This window comes from Stomoxys calcitrans, chromosome 3 (genome assembly GCF_963082655.1).
Source record: "Stomoxys calcitrans chromosome 3, idStoCalc2.1, whole genome shotgun sequence".
Taxonomy (NCBI): Eukaryota; Metazoa; Arthropoda; class Insecta; order Diptera; family Muscidae; genus Stomoxys; species Stomoxys calcitrans.
In genome coordinates, this window is record NC_081554.1 from 17,205,030 (window position 1) to 17,227,941 (window position 22,912).

The window sequence follows — 22,912 nt, forward strand, 5'->3', positions numbered from 1 at the left end:
TATATGCCCTCCACCATGGATCGGATTTGTCGAGCTCTTGCCACGGCATCTCTTTTTAGGCAAACAAAGGATAGAGGAAAATAATTGCTATGTTATTGGAACAATATCAAGTTGTGGTTCATTTCGGACCATAATTGAACTGAATATTGGAGACCATAGTAGAAGTCATTGTATAAAATTTCAGCCAAATCTAGTAAGAATCGCGCACTTTAGGGGCTGAAGAAGTAAAATAGGGAAATCGGTTTAAAGGGGTGCTGTATTAGGCTATAAACCGATTAATGCCATATTCGACACGTATGTTTAAGGTCACGAGAGAAGCCGTTGTACAAAATTTCAGCGAAATCGGATAATAATTGCGCCCTCTAGCGGCTCAAGAAGTCAAGACCCCAGATCGGTTTATATGGCAGCTATATCAGCTTATGGACCGATTTGAACTATTCTTAGCACAGTTGTTAAAAGTCATAACAAAACACCTCATGCACAATTTCAGCCAAATCGGATAGGAATGGTGCCCTCTAGCGGCTCAAGAAGTCAAGATCCCAGATCGGTTTCTATGCTAGCTATATCAAAACGTGAACCGATATAGACAGCATCGTGCTCAAATACCATTCATTTAAACCCCATATTGCCATTGGTTTAAGGGGAGTTTACGAGCTGAGGCGTCCTCAAACACTTGGGCCCAAAAATTTTTACTCTTTGGGGGGTGTTTTGGAAAAGGGGCGGTGCCCCAAATACATGGTCCCACATTTGGGTGTCAGATTCGTTTTCTACACTCAAAAACCTTTTTTTTGAGCCCCACATAGACGTGGTCGGTAAATATGCTCGATTTAGGGGTGTTTTGGGGAGTGGTATGGTCCCCCAAACATTTAGCCCTCAAAATATATCAGCATCGCTCTCTACTCACAAATATCATTTATTTGAACTCCATATTGGTATTGGCCTCAAGATTTGATATCAAATTCGCTTTCTATTCCAAATACCTTACATTTAACCTCGTATTGCAAAAGTTAGAAAATGTGTCCGGTTTGGGCTATGGACCCTAAAAACTATCAGGATCCACTCCCTTTAATACCCAAATTGTCATGGTGAGCAATTCGGTCCCATTTGGGGGTTGTTATGGAGCTGGTGGTTCCCAATCTCTATATCAGATTCGGGGTCTACTCCCAAATATCTTTCATTTGAGGCCCATATTTCGATAGTCGTAAACATGACCGGTTTGAGGAGTGTTTTTGGGGGATGGGGCTGCCGTTCAGTGACTTGGCCCTGAAAATATATATCACATTAGTGTACTACTCTTAAATACCTCTTATTACAGCCTAATATTGGAATGGTCAGCAAATACGTCCTATATAGGTGGTATAACGGGGGTGGGGTGGCCCCATTGACACTTTTTCCCGAATATTGATATCAGATTCCTGCTTTATTCCTTAAGACCTTTCATTTAAGCCCCATGTTGCTATGGTTGTAAATTTGTCTTCTTTTGGAGGTGTTTTTAGGAGGGACGGGCCCACAAAGACTTGGCCCCACATTTGCATATTAGATTCGTATTCTACAGTCAAATACCTTTTATCTAAGCCCCATATTGCCATAGTCAGTAAATAAGTCCGGTTTGGGGGAAGGGGTGAACCCCCAGAAACTTGGTCCCACATTTGGATGTCGGATTCGTATTCTACTCGCAAATACCTTTCATTTGGGTCCCATATTGCCATGGTCGGTAAATATGTCCGATTTAGGGGTGTTTTGGGGGTTGGGGTGGTCCCCCTAACACTTGGACCGACAATTGGATATCACATACGTTTTCTTACCCTAAATACCTTTCATTTGAGTCCCATATTGTCGTGATTGGTCTAAATATTTATTTGGTAGGTTTTAGGGCGGGGCGGCTCCCCTAGGTATCCCATCCAAAATTTGGTAACAAAATTTTTATTTTTAGGGTACTATAAGAGAACACACAAATGTGCGTTTTCTTATCCTAAATACCATTCATTTGAGTCCCATATTGCCGTGATTGGTCTAAATATATATTTGATAGGTTTTGGGGTGGGGCGGCCCCCCTAGGTACCCCATCCGAAATTTGGTTACCAAATTTTTATTTTTAGGGTTCTATAAGAGAGTACACAAAGTTTCGCACCAACCGTCGCCGATATCTGGCGTTTCTGAAAATTAGGGTAAGGGCGATGGTCCGCCCCCTCCCTTCAGATATCAAAAAATGTTGTACCCTATTTTCACCACGGGATCATTATGCACCATCAGTGAAAATTTCATTGAAATTGGTTCAGCCGTTTTTAAGTCTATAAGGAACACACAAACAAACAAACGCAAATTGATTTTTATACCATCCACCATAGGATGGGGGTATACTAATTTCGTCATTCTGTTTGTAACACCTCGAAATATGCATCTGAGACCCCATAAAGTAAATATATTCTTGATCGTCATGTCATTTTAAGTCGATCTAGCCATGTCCGCCATGTCGAAAGCACCCTAACTTTTGAAGGAGTAAAACTAGCCGCTTGAAATTTTGCACAAATACTTTTTATTGGTGTAGGTCGGTTGGGATTGTAAATGGGCCAAATCGGTCCATGTTTTGATATAGCTGCCATGTAAATCGATCTTGGGTCTTGTCTTCTTGAGCCTCTAGAGGGCGCAATTCTCATCCGATTTGACTGAAATTTTGCACGTGGTGTTTTGGTATCACTTCCAACAACTGTGTTAAGTATGGTTTAAATCGATCAATTTTTTGATATAGCTGCCATATAAACCGATCTTGGGTCTTGACTTTTTGAGCCTCTAGAGCGCGCAATTCCCTTCCGATTTGGCTGAAATTTAGCAGTATGTGTTTTGTTATGACTTCCAACAACTGTACAAAGTATAGCGCAAATCTGTACATAACCTGATATAGCTGCCATATAAACCGATCTGGGAACTTGACTTCTTGAGCCTCTAGCGGGCGCAATTCTCATCCGATTTGGCAGAAATTTTGTACAATGGCTTCTCTCATGACCTTCAATGTATGTGTCTAATATGGTCTGAATCGATCAATAGCTTGATACAGCTCACATATAAACCTTTGTCCCGATTTTGCTTCTTGAGCCCCTACAAGACGCAATTCTTTTCCGAATGAACTGAAATATTACACAATGACTTCTACAATGGTTATCATTCATTTATGCTCCGAATCGGACTAAAACTTAATATAGCTCCAATAGCATAACAGTTCATATTCAATATTCTTTGTTTGCCTAAAAAGAGATACCGCGCATAAAACTCGACAAATGCGATCCATAAGATTCGCCCGGTCGAATCTTATATATGAGGATATGATTCTTCATGATGAAATTTCTTTCTTCTTTCATAGAAATTTTTGCGCATACACTGGATTTTAATAAAAACTAATTTTTTTTTTTAAAAATGTTCATCCTTTTTGTGATAATCACTCCAGGGGCCCTAGGTTTTTTCCATTTCAACATGCGACACCAAATGTTAACATGTGACACCAAATTTTGCTATCAGGGGAGAAAAATGCTGCTCTTATAAATCATGTGCCTGCCATTGGTGCTTTTCTTTCCTCGAACTTTTCTAAAAATCTCAAATCCATCGATTTGTGTTGACAACGATACCAAAGCTAACTCATGATAAATGTTCTGACATTTTTTATAAGATTTTTAAATTGTGACCCCCACCCGTAACGGAGCATTTCAAAATATGTGCATCCCACTCTCCACACTCTGCAATAAAATATGTTTTTTCATTCCTTGAAGCCCAAAAAAGACAACGAACCCACATTCCATGTTCCCTTTTTGTTGTGATGGATGCTCACACCATCACCAGCCGAGAACTACAAACAGCAGCTAAACATGCTCATTCTAATGTCTTAACATCTTCAGCAGGCTTTTTATAGACGCTTCATTCCAGCAATATCTTTGGCAGTGGCCTCTATTCATTCATGTTAAGCTTCTGAAGGTATCCAGACATATTTCAATAATTTTTATTTTGTACATTTGATGCACCACCTCCTCGACGGCCAATAAAAAAATGGGTTTTCGTTTCTTATTTCCATGTAAGTTTTTTTTTTATTCTATGGAAACACAGAAATTGAGGTAATTAATCTTTGGTTATGTAGAAATTTTTTGAACTCTTCCCTAAGTAGAGGTAAGGAGCATATGAGGCATAATAAACCGAAATTAGTGCAGCAATGGTTAACAGTAATGATGAATGTCACAGTGGTAGTGGTAGTAAAAAAATCTACAAAATTTCTTAAAAAAATTAATTTTTGCAAAATATTAGAAAAAATTATTAGAAAATTATCGATTCCAATTGACAACATTCATTCAAATATTTTTTGAAAAATTCCAATTTTGAAACATTCTTTGACAAAAAAGAATTAAATGTTAGATTTTGGACCAATTATCAATTATTAAAAAGATGCCCATTTAAAAAAATTTTCCAAATTTGTCTATTTTCAAAGGCCGTTATTCATCATCTGGGGATCTAATCATACAAAAATATAAAAAAGTATAACGGTTTTGAAACATTTTCGATTTGAAAAGATTTTTGAAAAATTACCGATGCTTGAAAAATTATCGACTTTGAAAAATGATACATTTTTAAAAAAATTTTGGATTATTAAAATATTATTGAGCTTCGAACATTTTAAAATTTATGACAAATTTTGAACATTTGACAATTTTCAATATTTAAATATTTTAATTTGTGACAAATCTAAAATTTTTTGGAAAATTTTCAATATTTGAAAAATTTTGAATTTTTGACAGATTCAAAATTTTTGACGAATTTAAATTTTAATGTTAAATTTATAAGTTTTAATTATTTTTGCAAAATTTGCCAGTTATTGATTTGTGGAAAAATTTTTAAATTATTTTAAAATTTAAATTTCCATCCGTCTGTCGAAATCACGATGGCAGCCAAACACGTAGAGCTAGCCGCTTGAAATTTTGCACAGATACTTAATATTGAAGTAGGTCATTGGATTTGACTCCTTGAGCCCTTACAAGCCCTAATTTTTGCACGATTTTGCTGAAATTTTTCATGTAGTGTTCTGTTATAACTTAGAAGAAATTTTTAAGTAGAAATTTTTAAGAGAATCCGTATTTTAGAGATTTCTCCCTTAGTACGCTTATACTTGTTATACCCACCACCGAAGGCTTGGGGGTATATTCATTTTGTCATTCCGTTTACAACACACCGAAATATCCATTCCGACCCTATAAAGTATATATATTCCTGATCTGCTTAAAAATCCAAGACGATCTAGCCATGTCCGTCCGTCAGTCTGTTGAAATCACGCTACAGTCTTTAAAAACAGAGATATTGAGCTGAAACTTTGCACCGATTCTTTTTTTGTGCATAAGTGGTTACTATATCTTGATATAGCCCCCATATAGACCGATCCGCTGATTTAGGGTTTTAAGCCCATAAAAACCACATTTATTATCCGATTTCGCTGAAATTTGGGACATTGAGTTGTATTTGGCCAGTCGACATCCTTTGTCAATTTGGCCCAGATCGGTCCAGATTTGGATATAGCTGTCATAAAGACCGATCTTTCGATTTAAGGTTTTGTGCCCACAAAAGGCGCATTTATTGTCCGATGTCGCCGAAATTTGGGACAGTGGGTTGTGTTGGGCCCTTCAACATTATTCTTCAATTTGGCCAAGATCGATCAAAATTTGCAAGAGCTGCCATATAGACCGATCCTTCGATTAAAGGTTTTGGGCCCATAAAAGGCTTATTTATTGTCCAATGTCACCTAAATTTGGGACAGTGAGTTAAGTTAAGCCCCTCGACATACTTCTGCAATATGGCACAGATCGGTCCAGATTTGGATGTAGCTGCCATATAGACCGACCTCTCGTTTTAAGGTTTTTGGCCCATAAAAGCCACATTTATTGTCCGATGTCGCCGAAATTTGGGACAGTGAGTTATGTTAGACCCTTTGACATCCTTTTTCATTTTGGCCTAGATCGGTCCAGATTTGAATATAGCTGCCATATAGACCGATCTCTCGATTTAAGTTTTTGGGGCCATAAAAAGCGCATTTCTTGTCCGATATCGCCGAAATTTTGGGAAAGTGAGTTGTGTTAGGCTCTTCGATATTTTTCTGCAATTTGGCCTAAATCTTGGCCCCATAAAAGGTGTATTTATAATCTGATTTCACAGAAATTTGACACATTGTCTTATGTCAGGCTTTCCGACATCCGTGTCGTTTATGGTTCAGATCCGTTTATTTTTAGATATAGCTACTAAAAAGATCAATATTTTGTTATACACAATTGAACAATGACTTGTTCTTATTTGTATTTGGTCCAAATCGGAACACATTTCGATATAGCTGCTATGGGGCATAAGGTATGCATTTTTCACCGGGCTTTGATGAAAGGTTGTTTACGTATATACCCGAGGTGGTGGGTATCCAAAGTTCGGCCCGACGCAACTTAATGGTTTTTTACTTGTTATTTTTTTAATAATTTTTGTTGAAAATTTCGATTATTGACAAACATACGATTATTGAAAAATTTTCGATTTGTGAAAAATTTTAGATCTTTGAAAAATTTTCGATTTTTGATAAAATTTCCAATTTTTGAAAATTTTCGATTATTGATACAAAAAGTGGCAAATATTACATTTATTTTTGGAAAAAATTATCGATTTTTGAAAAAAAATCGGTATTTTACAATCCATTTTTAAAACAATTTTCGATTTATGGCAAATTTTCAAGTTTTTCTGGTCATACCATTGATTCCTTGCTGGAGTCTTTTGGTACCCAAGGAGGGATTTTGCGGCATTTTTATTGATATTGGTAATGGTTTGCCATTGCACCGTTTCAAAGGAAATTTTTGTGTTTTTTTGATATTTGAAAAATTTTCCATATTTGGAGAATTTTGATTTTTGAAATTTTTTCTATTCAAAAAATCTTTTATTTTCTCGCAAATTATCGATTGTTGGAATGTTTCCGATTTTTGTCAATTCTCAATTTTTGACCTTAATTTTAGTTTTGACAACTTTTGAGATTTTTGAAAAATTTTGTGAAATTTAAATTTTATGACGAAAAACTGGAACACTTTCGATTTTTGGCAAGACAGTATTTAGTTTTTTTTTTACTCGTCCGAATTGTTCATCAGCCATCATTACTGAGGAAATAACCAGCGCTAAAAATGTTTGTGATGCACTCCATGGGATTTGAACCCAGGGTTTCAGCACCATAGGCAGCACCTCTACGCCTCGGTGGCCTCTATCCGTGTGACCGTGTGAATATCACAACTAAATTTGGACTTAATTTCCTGTAGAAAGAATCACTGTCTCCAGCTCCATGAATTAATACCTTGTCAGTTTGAAATGTGCTGGAATTCAGAATGTTGTTTGTCTTTTCCATCCAATTGATATTTAATCTTCTTCACCGGCTGAGAAACAATGTTTGCTGCAATTGCTGCAGTCATCATCATAAAAAACTCTGATGATGAGGGGTATGATCATCACATTTTCATTTGGTAGCCCAAATGAGGTAGATAACCTGGCACAGACAGACAGACAATATACAAGTATGTTATCATGCCATGAAAACAGTTAGATTTTTTTCTTCTCATTTCCACCTTCAACAGGCGGTGGAAAAATGAGTCACGGTCCCCCTGAAAATGAGACAAAGGTTGCAGCTTAAGTAGGCAATGAGATGGGGATGAATGTTGCTCATCAAATTAGGCATCAATTGTCGTGTTATTCATTCATGTTGTTGCACATTGTTTTATTTTTTTTCTAGCAGCGACCCTTGAGTGATTATGCTGCATTAAGAAAATTGATGCAAGCACTACACTTTGGGGCTTTCCTGCTTTAGTTTGGTAGTTGTATATATGGAAGAGATGGAATGCCAGGAATGCCTCATCATGTTAGGAAGGTGTCGTGTGTGTGAGAGAGCAGACAATTAATGATGGTTAATTTCGAGAAACAAAGATCTAATAAATTGGTGAGTTTTACGGTCTTACATTAACAATAATTTTACTTTGGCCTTCTATTTTATAAGAGATCATTAATTCGATACCATGTAAATATTTGTGGAGGAAATATATGAAGAAAAATTAAAAAAATGCTTGTCCCTTTGAAAATATTAATAAAGTACTTTAACTGATCTTGCAACCGCAATGATTTTAAATGTTTAACAATTTATATTTAATCATTGAATACGCAATACACTGAAAAAAAGTTGGAACATTTTAGTATAAAAATCTGGTTTCAACAGATTTTAGCTATGAACAAGTAAAAGCGTGCTAAGTTCGGCCGGGCCGAATCTTATATACCCTCCACCATAGATCGCATTTGTCGAGTTCTTTTCCCCATATCTCTTTTTAGGCAAACAAAGGATAAAAGAATTGCTATAATATTGGAGCTATATCAAGTTATTGTCTGATTCGGATCATAATTTAATTGAATGTTGGAGACCATAGTAGAAATCATTGTGTGTAAAATTTCAGCCAATTCGAGTAAGAATATGGGACCTGTAGGGGCTCAAGAAGTAAAATATAGAGATCGGTATATATGGAAGCTGTATCTGGCTATAGGCCGAGTCAGACCATGTTTGACACGAATGTTGAAGGTTATGGGAGAAGCCGTTGTAAAGGGTGATTTTTTTGAGGTTAGGATTTTCATGCATTAGTATTTGACAGATCACGTGGGATTTCAGACATGGTGTCAAAGAGAAAGATGCTCAGTATGCTTTGACATTTCATCATGAATAGACTAACTAACGAGCAACGCTTGCAAATCATTGAATTTTATTACCAAAATCAGTGTTCGGTTCGAAATGTGTTCATTCACCGTAACGTTGCGTCCAACAGCATATTTGAAAAAATACGGTCCAATGATTCCACCAGCGTACAAACCACACCAAACAGTGCATTTTTCGGGATGCATGGGCAGTTCTTGAACGGCTTCTGGTTGCTCTTCACTCCAAATGCGGCAATTTTGCTTATTTACGTAGCCATTCAACCAGAAATGAGCCTCATCGCTGAACAAAATTTGTCAAAATTTGAACACATTTCGAACCGAACACTGATTTTGGTAATAAAATTCAATGATTTGCAAGCGTTGCTCGTTAGTAAGTCTATTCATGATGAAATGTCAAAGCATACTGAGAATCTTTCTCTTTGACACCATGTCTGAAATCCCACGTGATCTGTCAAATACTAATGCATGAAAATCCTAACCTCAAAAAAATCACCCTTTAGAAAATTTCAGCTAAATCTATAATAATTACGCCCTCTGGATACTCAAGAACCATTTTTGGCACAATTATTAGAAGTCATAACAAAATATGTCATGCAAAATTTCAGTTTCCAATAGGAACCGCGCCCTATAGTGGCTCAAGAAGTCAATGTTCAAGATCGGTTTAGACCATACTTAGCACAGTTGCTGTAAGTCATTACCTAACACGTCATTGAAATTTTCATCCAAATGGGATGAGAATTGCGCCCTCTAGAGGCTCAAGAAGTCAAGATCGCAGATAGGTTTATATGACAGGTATATCAGGTTATGGACCGATTTAAACCATACTAAGCACAGTTATTGGAAGTCGAAACAACACTTAATTTCATCCAAATCGGATAAGAATTATGCCCTCCATTGGGTCAAGAAGTCAAGATCCAAGATCGGTTTATATGGCAGCTATATCAAAACATGGACCGATATAGCGCATTTACAATCCCAACCGACCTTCACTAATAAGAAGCAAAAATGCAAATGCAAATTTTGCCCATGAACATTCCACTAAGGAACAGGGGCAAAATTCTCACATATCAATGACTGCAGTGATTCAAGTTTAAGGTCAATGATAAGGGGCCTCCCTTTTATAGCCGAGTCCAAACGGCGTGCCACAGTGCGACACCTCTTTGGAGAGAAGTTTTACATGGCATTGTACCTCACAAAAGTTGCCAGCATAAGAAAGGGAAAACCACCGCTGAAAATTTTTCTGATGGTCTCGCCAGGATTCGAACCCAGGCGTTCTGGGTCATAGACGGACATGCTAACCTCTGCGCTACGGTAGCCTCCACTTATAAGAAACACTTGTGCAAAATTTTAAGCGCCTAGCTTTACTCCTTCGAAAGTTAGCGTGCTGTCGAAAGACGGACAGACGGACGGACAGATGGACGGACAGACGGACGAACGGACGAACGGACGGACGGACAGACGGACAGACGGACAAACGGACGGACAGATGGACAAACGGACGGACAGACAGACGGACGGACAAACGGACGGACAGACGGACGGACAGACGGACGGACGGACGGACAGACGGACAAACGGACGGACAGATGGACAAACGGACGGACAGACAGACGGACGGACAAACGGACGGACAGACGGACGGACAGACGGACGGACAGACGGACGGACGGACAGACGGACAGACAAACGGACGGACAAACGGACGGACGGACAGACGGACGGAGAGATGGACGGACAGCTGGACGGACGGACGGAGGACGGACAGACGGACGCACGGACGGACATATGGACAAACGGACGGACAGACGGAGGTACAAACGGACGGACAAACGGAGGACAGACGGACGGAAATGGCTAGATCGACTTAAAATGTCATGATAATCAAGAATATATATTCTTTATGGGGTCTTAGACGAATATTTCGAGAAGTTACAAAAAGAATGACGAAATTAGTATACCCCCATCCTATGGTGGAGGGTATAAAAAAAATTTCTAGTAATCTCATCTTTGGCGAAATCGCCCTAACAAATTTAAGCAAAATTTCCATTTCATAAATTAAACTTTGCTAATATTTTTTGTGAATCTGAAATTGTAACGACTATGCAACCAAAATTTTTTTAATCTTTTAAAGATAGCAATTGAAGCATTTTTTTGGGTTTACGTGCCTTATCCTTACATTGAACTTTCCTAATTAATACAATTCAAAATTAATTTCATGGTTCGATTTTAATTTTAAGCTAATATAAAAAATGTCTGTCAGTTCCGGCTTCAACTCCCATTTACAAATATACCCAGTTTTTCTCTTTTGCCTTTGGTGAAATATTTTCTCTATGCCAACCACCAGCTGCTGTTAGTTAATAACAAAAATGTCCTTTGTCCTGTTTACGCCAAGTTGATATCCTTTGTGGTGTCGTTATAGCCTTGTACTACATGGTCATTTGTCTTTCACAATTTCCTGTTTTTCCATCCATTTCCTTTTCAATGTATTCGCTTGTATATAATGTGGCCTAGGCCGAGTTGCTTTAAAGTAGGAAAAACAAAGCTGACATTCCGTTTACAAAAAAAAATTTACATACAAAGACGGCAGGCGACCATATGACACATTAAGGCCCAGGGACCATGGTCCATTGCCTATTGCGGGCATTATCAAATGCACCTTTTATGTATGTTTATACATATATACTTGGTTTTTTTACATGCATATATAGCATAAAAACAGTTCATTCTTATCATATCACTCCCCCTTTAGGGTATACTTCGTGTTCAGTGGAAAATGAGGTATTGGGATCTTGTTCAATGATCAACTAAGTCTAGCGAACATTCAGCCTTAGGAAAATAAAAAAAGGAAAACAAAAAATTTATTGAATTTTCACAGAAAAGGGGGAACTTTTTAATAGAGCACAGTCCACGTTTAAATGCATGTTAATTTAATAGGGTGGCCTCAAAAAAAAAATAAATAGTAGAATAAAACATTTTAAATATTTCGCACAGATTTATCAAAAAAATAAAAGAATAGATTCTATACTTTTATTATTTAATTTAATTTAATTTTATTTTATTTTGTTTTGTTTTATTTTATTTTATTTTATTTTATTTTATTTTATTTTATTTTATTTTATTTTATTTTATTTTATTTTATTTTATTTTATTTTATTTTATTTTATTTTATTTTATTTTATTTTATTTTATTTTATTTTATTTTATTTTATTTTATTTTATTTTATTTTATTTTATTTTATTTTATTTTATTTTATTTTATTTTATTTTATTTTATTTTATTTTATTTTATTTTATTTTAGGGTTAGGTTAGGTTGAAAAGAGGGTGCAGATATTAATCTGCCCCATGCCACTATGGACATACACCTTAGCCAGTAATCGGCTTGCTGTGCACTCTAAAAACTATAAAGTAACCCCTAAAAAGAAAATTTTAAGTTAGGAATTCCGTGCTACTTACAAAATCCTTAATTGTTTTCAATGCCACTCCCCTAAGTTGGTTCATGTCTGACATTGTGTCTCCACCTAAGTACCGGTATGTGTTGTACGCGAAAGCCGGGCAATGACAAAGGAAATGCTCCAACGTCTCATCATCTTCCCCGTTTGCCCTACACATGCTATCACTAGCCGCACCGATTTTACATAAGTGAGCTCGTAGTCCTACGTTTGGAGAAAAGCGCCATCTAGACTTGAACGCAAATTTTAATGTCATATTCCTAATCTACTCCCAAATATCTCTCATTTATAACCTACGTTTCCTTTCACAAAAACCTGCACAGTCTGTGCAAATTTTAAGAAAATCGGTTCAGCCATTTTTGATTCTACGGAACAAATAAACAAAACCGAGTCTCATATAGTCATGGTGGGTCATATGCTCATTTGTTGCGTTTTTGGAGGGTGGGATGACCCCCTACACTTCGATCTGATTTTGTATGCCAGATTCGTAATCTACTCCCGATTACCATTCATTTGAGCCCTATATTGCTATGGACGTTCAATTTGTCTGCTTTTAAAAGTTTTGGGGTTAGGGTACTTGGACTCAATTTTTAATACCATATTCGTATTCTACTCTTCAATAACTTTCAGCTGATATCCATAGTGTCCTTATCGATCCACTTTTAATTTTGGGTGGTAATGGGGGACTCCTCCCCCCGATATCAACAAAATATAAAGCCTATTCCTTCTTCCAGACTATATTCGTAATCTACTCCCGAATACCTTTGATTTGAGTCCCATATTGTTATGCTCGTCCAATAAATATATTTTAGGGTGTTTTTAATGTGAAATTGTAGTCTACTCCTGAATACTTTTCATTTGAGTCCCATATTGTCGTGATCGGTACACTTTTAATTTTGGGTTGTACTTTTGAGGTAAGGGTGAGGGTTCGCCCCCTTAAGTAAAATTCTAAGTTTTCAATTCCTTACGGCTTAAATTTTTTTATTATATTTTTTTTTTCTTTGGTTAATTTAAATTTAATTAAATACTTTTGTGGACACTCTAATATCATTCCATGTATAACTATCTATATGCTCGAGGGGTCATATACTCGTAGGCATTTCCTTTCCAACAACTCCATTCGCTGCTATTTTCATGTTAATGTGGAAATGCAGCAGCAGAATTGGCAGCAAAAAAAGAACCGAAACAACAGCGGACAAGAAATTGTCATGGTCGAAAAATTCTAATAATTATACCAACGTTAACTAACATAAGAGCATAAGGCACAATGGACAAAGCCTTTATCCAGAGTATGTATTTCATGCATTCTAGAGTTCATATTTTGTCCAACTGCATAGAGAAGCAAGCACACGAACTGTAAAAGGGGGGGAGGGCAACGTTATTATTTTCATGCTTTCATTTTTTTCTTCATTACTTGAACTGCATGCATTTTGTGATGCATATTTTGCTGGACTGTAAGAGACCCGTGTCTGAATTAACTGATGTATGACTATGAAAATTTGTTAAAATGCATCTTGGGCTATAATGGAAGTGATAGTGGCACGCGTTGGTTTTTTTTGTTGTTTTTTTTTTTTTTTTGGTGTGGGGGAAATGTAAGCAATTGTTTTTGTTGTTGTTTTTAATTTTATGTTTTCAATTGTAATGAGGGTATCTTTTGCAGCCTAAAGTTTAGTGAAGCTTATCGGAAAGTTTGCTCGTGCTTATGGTATGATGGTCATTGACCATTGTCAAAGTTCGTGTCTTAAGTCTTTTGTTTGTGTTATTATAACTGGGGTTGGCAGGGAAAAAGGTTTAACAAGTACAAGGTTTTTGGGCTGGAAACATTAGAAATGCATAGAGTATGTAATAAAATGATTGAAGTTTTTCTATATTATAACAAATTATTAGGTTAGGTACATAGATATATCTCATAGTTTTAATATGCTGATAATAACGCCTTTGTTTATGGGTAAAGCAGGAGATTTTGCTTACATACCTACTGTTTTTGATGATATATGGGCTGCATCGGTTCAAATGCTGATAAAAAGCCCATTCATACTTTTTTTGACTTTGACTCTTTCAAAACCTTAATTTTACCTTATTTGGTTGTGATTGAGCAATTTCATTACAGAAAATATTACTGTCGTTTGAAAGTTTTACAAATATTGGGTTGCCCAAAAAGTAATTGCGGATTTTTCATATAGTCGGCGTTGACAAATTTTTTCACAGCTTGTGACTCTGTAATTGTATTCTTTCTTCTGTCAGTTATCAGCTGTTACTTTTAGCTTGCTTTAGAAAAAAAGTGTAAAAAAAGTATATTTGATTAAAGTTCATTCTAAGTTTTATTAAAAATGCATTTACTTTCTTTTAAAAAATCCGCAATTACTTTTTGGGCAACCCAATAAATTCCCTACTTGTGTCTCTCAGAATATCATTGACCTTTCAATGAGTTTCCTTAAAGTTCAATCATCTTTATCGTTTTAATTCTATCCAGATTAGTGGCGTCTAGAGTTTCCTTCTTATGTTGGGGCTTTCCCAGTTCTCAGCTCCGAAATAAATGTAATTAAGGCCCATTTCTACTAAGGGTCGGATGCATCATATGTTTGCGTTCATTTCCTTTTAGAATTTCCTGATCTTGCTGTTGGTCGGCATTTATTAAAGAATACGATTATGAAAATCTCTAAATAATACATACACGCAGAAGCCCAAAGCTGAGGAAACGATAAAATATCAATTAAACATCACGAAATAGAAAATGTTCCCACTTTTGTGTTCTGTACAAAAATCCATAATTGATTGAAATGATAAAAAGTTCATATGAGTCATGTGACTTAAACATTACATTTTACACAGCATTTAAAACAAGCCAATTGATTGGATTGAAAAAAAAAAAAAACAAAGAAGACCGAAATTGGAAAAATTATAAATATAAAAAAACATTTTAAAAACTGAATGTATATAAAACAAGTAAAAACGTGTTGAGTTTGGCTGGGCTAAAAATTTACACAAAATATATATACTTATAGGGCATAATTTTACTCTATTTACCGAATTTCTGCAAAACCAGGCAAATATTAAAGCCTCTAGGAGCCGAACAGAGATAATCTAGAGATCGGTTTATATGGGAGATACATCAGGTTATGTATTGGAGGCCACCGTAGCGCAGAGCTTAGCATGTCCACCTATGACGCTGAACGTCTGGGTTCGAATGCTGGGTGGCATCAGCGTTGGTTATCCTCTCCTAATGCTGGCGACATTTGTGAGGTACTATGCCATGAGAAAAAACTTCCCTTCAAAAGAGGTGCTGCACTGCGGCACGCCGTTCCGACTCGGCTATAGAAAGGAGGCCCCTTATCATTGAGCTTTAAATTTGAATCGGAAAGAGGGTGCGGATATTAATCCGCCCCATGCCACTACTGACAATTTGTCTTTAAAGAAATGATACTGAAATCTATACTGACCTCCTTTTTACTTCATTCAGTAATAGCCTTGTCTTTTCACAATCCGGATCTCCCTACAGTGTTACATGCATTCGTTGCCCAAGCCCTTAATTCGGATCGCTTCGACCCGAAAGGTTTCGGCTAACCAAGTTTATTGACGACAGTCCCCTGGCTTTGCCCTTACTCTGCTATGGCCTGTCACCCAAACAATGCGGCGTTAATCTCCTTCTTACACTACAAGATTGTTCGCGACTTTACCGTCTTGGTTGTTGAAAAAAGTTTCATGGAAATTATGTCTTTAATTTAATAAAAATGTTGCTTTTAATGTAAATTTCATTGCTATAGGAAATGTTATAAAAATTTTGTCTTTATAGAAATTTTTATGGAATTTTTTATTTTTTATGGAATTCCATGGAAATTTTCATATCATATATGATGAAAATTTTCTCCATGGAGAAAAAAATTTTCCGATATTTATTTTTAGTAAAAATTTTATAAAAAGTTTGTCTATTTAAAAAATTTTACCGAGAAAAATTTGTTTGTTTTTTGAGAAAATTTTACCATGAAAAATCTGAACCGATTTTTATGAAATATTGCACATACATTGAAACTTCACAAAAACTACTCCACGCCAAATTTGGTGAAGATCGGACCAAAATTGTGGCTTCTACAGCTTTAATAGTTCAAATCAGATGAAAGATATATATGGGAGCTATATCCAAACCTGAACCGATTTTTATTTCAGATATATTAAGTGCAGTAACAAAACAGTCCGTGCCAAATTTTGTGCAGATCGGTTGAAAATTGTAGCTACTACGGCTATTTAAGTGCAAATCGGGCGATACATATATATGGGAGCTATATCTAAATCTGGACCGATTTTTATGAAATTTTGCATACATATGGAGACGTCAAATAAAACACCCCATGCCAAATTTTGTAAAGATCGGTAAAAAAATTGTGGCTTCTACAGCCTTAAAAAGCCATATCGAATGAAAGATATATATGGGAGCTATATCTAAATATGGACCGATTTTCATGAAATTTTCCACACATATTAGGACGTGCAAAATATTTTAAAGATCGGACTAAAACTGTGGCTTCTACAGCCATAAAAGTATATGTCGGATGAAATATATACATGGGAGCTATATCTAAATCTGAACCGATTTTTATGAAATTTTCCACACATATTAGGACGTTTAATACAACACCTCGTGCAAAATATTTTAAAGATCGTACTAAAACTGTGGCTTCTACAGCCATAAAAGTCCATGTCGGATGAAAGATTTACATGGGAGCTATATCTAAATCTGAACCGTTTTTTATCAAATTTTGCACACATATGTAGACCTCAAATAAAATACCCAACGCCAAATTTTGTGAAGATCGGACGAAAATTGTGGCTTTTACAGCCTTAAAAAGCCATATCGGATGAAAGATATATATGGGAGCTATATCTAAATCTGAACCGATTTTTTTTCAAAATCAATAGCGTTTGTCCTTGGGCCAATAAAGTGACTTCTGCGAAATTTCGTGACAATCGGACAACAAATACGACCTGCAGTTTGATTACAAGAATACATGGACTCAAAGACGGACAGACCGACGGACGGACAGACGGATATTGCTAAATCGAATCAGAAAGTGATTCTAAGTTAATCGGTATACTTATCAATGGGTCTAGCTCTTCTCCTTCTTAGCGTTGCAAACAAATACACAAATCTATAATACCCAGTACCACAGTGGTGGTGCAGGGTATAAAAAATATTCACCGAAATTTTGCCTTATTTTTACTTATTGTAAATTCAGTGAAATTTTGTTTTAAGGAGAAAATTTTAGTGAAATTTTTTCCTTGGGGAAAATTCGTGGATATATTTCCTTTAGACAACGATTTATGGAAAGTTTGTTTTGAGGGAAAATGTTGTCGAAATTATGTTTAGTCTTTACAAAACATTTCATGCAAATTTTGTTTTTAGCGAAAATTTCATCGAAATTTCGTCTTTAGGGAATATTTCGTAAAAATTTTGTCTTGAGAGAAAATTTCATGGAAATTTTGTGAAAATTTTGTCTTAAGAGAAAATTTTATAAAGACTTGTCTTTAGAGAAACTTTCATAACAAAATTTTCTTTGGAGAAAGTTTTGGGGGAATTTTGTCTTTGAAGAAAATTCCAACGAAAAAATTTGTGCTAAGGACGAAATTTTGTCTTAATAGAATTGAAATTTTATTCTGAGAGAAAATTTTGTTCGAATTTTGATAGTACCTACAATTTGTTCATAAGAATTGTCAATGGATTTCTAATATTCTGTTTGATATTCTAAGAGGATTGTGAACTTTCAGAAATTATTTCTAAGAGGATTATGAACTTTCAAATAATCATTTGTGAAGTACATGCAGTGAAATAATTTTCAATTTACGATAGTGCCTATCTTTTAAACTTTTATTCTTTTTTGTTTGTTCTCTTTTAGGATTTCCCTTTCGTTTGAATCTCTATTTAAATTAAGTGCCATGTTAAACATCTAAATTTGAATTGAACCAATGTAGTGGCAAAACTTTATTTTACTCTTCCCCTTTTTTCTGCGATTTCCATGTAAATGCAATGCCCAAATGCATTTCACCATCATTGTCAGATGTCAATACAGACCCATAGATTAAGTCTTCGTATATTCTGTCATTTGCATTCATTTTCAACTTCCGTTCTATGCGATTATCATCACGTTTTCCCTCCCATCCCTGGGCATTGCTCTAACAAAATAAGCCTATCTAAAATCCACTTATGATTGTAAGAACATAAGAAGAGCAACATTATGGATGAGTAAGGGGCGGAGGAATAGATTTTGTAATTGAAGGGCCCTTCAAGCTCATGAAGAGTAGTGTTTTTTTGTTGTTGTTAATGCAGGGATGATGCATTACATAGTAGCGTGTCTGGCAGACAACCCAGGCTGCCAGGCAGCCCAGTGTCTGAACCCCTCAGCTACATAATCTTTATTATGGAGAAAGAGCCTTCCTATGCTGCTCATCAGCGATCTTCTTGCTTGCTGATGTTGTTGGCGACAATTATCCAACCCGCATTAGGGTTTCTTAATTTGACATTCGCAATTATCTGACAATGGCATGCACTCACGCTACCCAATGCAGCATACTCCGCAACCACCACCACCACCACCACCACCACCATCACACCATAGTCACTGTTGTTTTGGGCCTTACAGCACAACATTTTCTCGTTTCCTTAGGCCGATAATGCCCTTGGGTCTTAGGCGCAGACAAAGTGCGGGTGCTGTCCCTATAATTACTGGCGTCGTCTGTTCACAAAGGTCAGGATATAAATTATTTGATAGTGTCGTTGATGCATTTATTTAAAGTGCCCTAGAATATAAGTGTAAGTGAGCAAGTGTGTGTGTGTGTGTTTGTGTGTGGCAGAGTGTCATCACTTAATTTTGTTTAAGCAGGAAATGAAAGATGCCTTGAAATCAATTAAAATCAATCGTTAGTTCATTTATTTTACTCAGCATGCCCAAAGGCTTTGGTTTTGGATTTTGTTAAATAAAAGGAAAGACTAAAATTAGACCAATGAAAAATAAACAAATACAAAAAATTCAAAAATATTTTTCTAGAGACAAAATTTCCAAGAAATATTTTTCCCCAACGACTATATTAAAGACAAAATTTCATTGAAGTTTTCTCTTAAGTCAAATTTCCGTAAGATTTTCTCTAAATATAGAATTTTTGTGAAATTTTCTTTAAAAAAAATTCCAAAAAAAATTTTTCTAAGACAAAATTTTTTTCTAAAAATGTGTCTAATGTGAATACAAAATCAAGAATGTACGAATTTGATATATTTTAGACAAAAATGATAAAACAAGTTGGGTAAAATATTTGACTAATCTGAACGTACCTTCAATATAAAATTTCGGTGAAATTTTTTCTGAGCACAAAATTTGGGGCCAAAATTTCTATATACACAAAATTTCCGTAAAATCTTATATATAAAAATCAATTTGTGTTTGTTTGTAGGTTTGTTTGTTTGTATGTTTGTATGTTTGTGTGTTCCTTATAGACTCAGAAACAGCTGAACCGATTTTGAAATTTTGAAATTTTCTTGAAATTTTCACAGATGGTGGAGATTTTTTGATATCTGAAGGGGGGGCGGACCCTCCCCCTTACCCCAGATCTCGGAGATGGGTGGTGCGATTTAAGCGTGCTCTCATATGGTAACCTAAAAATAAAAATTTGGTATTTAAATTTCGGATGCGGTACCTAGGGGGGCTGCCCCATCCTAAAACCTACCAAACATATATTTAGACCAATCACGACAATATGGGACTCAAATGAAAGGTATTTAGGATAAGAAAACGCATCTGATATCTATTTGTCGAACCAAGTGCTAGGGGGACCACCCCAACCCCCAAAACACCCCTAAATCGGACATATTTACCGATCATGGCAATATGGGACTCAAAAGAAAAGTATTTGCGAGTAGAATACGAATCTGATATCCAAATGTGGGACCGCGTTTCTGGGGGGTGGACCCTTTCACCAAAACACCCCCCAAACAGGACTTATTACTGACCATGGGAATATGGGGCTTAAATAAAAGGTATTTGAATGCAGAATTAGAATCTGATATCCTAATATGGGACCAAGTGTTTGGGGGGCCGCCTCTCCCCAAAATCATCCCCAAAGGGGATAAATTTACGACCATAGCCATATGGGGCTCAAATGAAAGGTCTTTGGGAGTAAAGCACGAATCTGATATCAATATTTGGGAAAAGTGTTTACGGAGCCACCCCACCCCATAACACCAATCAAATAGTAAGTATTTGCTGACTTTTGCAATATGAGGCTCAAATAAGAGGGTTTTTAGAGTGGAACATGAATCCGATATATATTTTCAAGGCCAATTCACTGAGTGGCCTATCCCCCAAAACACCCCCAAGCCGGTCACGTTTGCCGGTATTTGGGAGTAGACCACATATCTGATATCAACATTAGGGGCCAAGTGTCTAGGGGACGTCTCACCACCATAACAACCCCCAAATAGCACGTATTTGCTCACCAAGACAATTTGGGTCGTAAAGAGCGTGGAACTAAATATTTTTAATTTTTTAGGGCCAATACCCCAAACCGGACATATTTGCTCACTTTTGCAATAAGGAGTTTAAATGAGATTTGAAAATGAATTTGATATCCAATTTTGAGGTCAATGGCAATATGGATTTCAAATAAATGATGTATAGATATATGAGAATAGAGCACGTTGCTGATATATTTTCCGGGCTTAGTGTTTGGGCGACCACCCCAAGATTCGGCCCGGCTGAACTTAGCATACTTTTACTTGTTTTTCTTTCTGATGTTCTCTCCACGATTCAAACCCAGGCGTTCAGCGTCATGATGCGGACATGCTAACCTCTGCACTACGGTGCCATCTGGCTGTTGTTGTTATAGCAGTGTGTTGTACACTGAGGCGGCAGCCCTTGCCGATGATAGACTTCTTCGGGCCAATCTGGTACGTACAACCGGCTGCCGTGGGATTAGTTGGATTTTTACATACGACTTTCATCGTCCTACCGACCGTTTAACTGCTCTACAGTGCTACATGCGCATCTGCCACAGTGTTACGTGGTCACTCTTAGTAGTGTTGACAAAATGTCCCCTGTTGCGTGCCCAGTGCCACTTTCTCCCTTACTTTTATGTCATGGGTTACCCTGTTCTTTGGCATATCCTACAGATTATCCACTCGCTTAGGCCCCGGTCTACCCGGTACTGGTCTATGGATTTTGGATTTCTGTGTCGGTACTCATATTGTTCAAATCTTCTCGATGTCAACGCATACCCTCTTCGTATACATTTTAGCCTCGGAGGATTCTTCTACTATATGCACAATCTACACTACCCTTTCCATGACCTAGCCATGTTGCTGGTATCAGAGCCATTCGTTGGATGTCATATTCTTATCATGGTATCCACAATTAACAATATATTATTGTCTCTGGAAGAAAAAGGCGTAAAAGTGGTCGCGTATGCTGATGACGTGGCAATTGCGGTTAGGGGAAAGTTCCCCAGCACTCTAAGAGATATACGTCAGGAAGCTCTACGTGCAACAGCAAAATGGGCTACCAAAAGTGGTCTAGGTATAAATTCGTGCAAGACAGAAGTAGTTCTTTTCAGCAGGAGATACACGTTGCCTACGGTGGAACCTGTTTCCTTGGGTGGAGAGAATGAGAGAACACTTAGGGAAAGCGCAAAATACCTGGGTGTTTTGCTGGACCGGATATTGAACTTCAAATCCAACATTTTGGAAAGGGCAAGAAAGGCCACTCTTTCCTATACACCTGCAAGAGAGCCATTGTCAAAAGTTGGGAGTTTAGACCGCGTGTCATGCATTGGGTATATACTGCTGGTCTCCGAACTATAATGCTATATGGTGTTGTGGTCTGGTGGACGGAAAGGGCAAGAAAGACCACTCTTGCCTATACACCTGCAAGGGAGCCATTGTCAAAAGTTGAGGGTTTAGACCGCGTGTCATGCATTGGGTATATACTGCAGTTGTCCGAACTATAATGCTATATGGTGTTGTGGTCTGGTGGACGCCGCTTCAAAAGTCCACCTGCTGGTCAATATTTAACCGGATCCAAAAGATGAATTGTTTGTGCACCACAGCCGCACTTAGGACGACAACATTTGTTACACTGATGTGCCTCTGGATATTGTGGCTACCCAAATTACTGCGACCACTGCCGTGAGGTTGAGGGAGCTTTCTCATTGGTCATGTGGCGGCTACGGACATTGTGATATCCTTGATACAATATCCGATGTTTTAGGCAGTGTGGATTACACCCTACTTGAGCCGCTTTTCGATAAATAGTACTGCACCACTATTCCTGATAGAACCGATGAGAACTACAATATCTCTGATAACAGAAGTTACATAGACTTCTATAAAGATGATTGCAAATGGTTCCAAATTCCGGATGGTTCCAAACTAAACGACCAGGTAGGCTTTGGGGTGTACTTTAAAGATCTAGAACTGGTCATATCGATAAGGTTACCCGACCACTGCAGTGTGTATTAAGCAGAGATCCTTGCAATTAAGGAAGTGGTAGAATGGGTTAGATATAATGATTGGCATTAACATCTTCTCAGACACCCAGGCAGCCAGCCATTCCTGGAGAACGTATTTCTGAGCACAAAAACCGCCCTTGACTGTCGCAGATCTTCCAACGACGTGGCTGAACAGTTCAAAATTCACCATTTCTGGGTGCCGGGCCACAGAGATATCCCAGCGGATGCGAACATTCGCAAG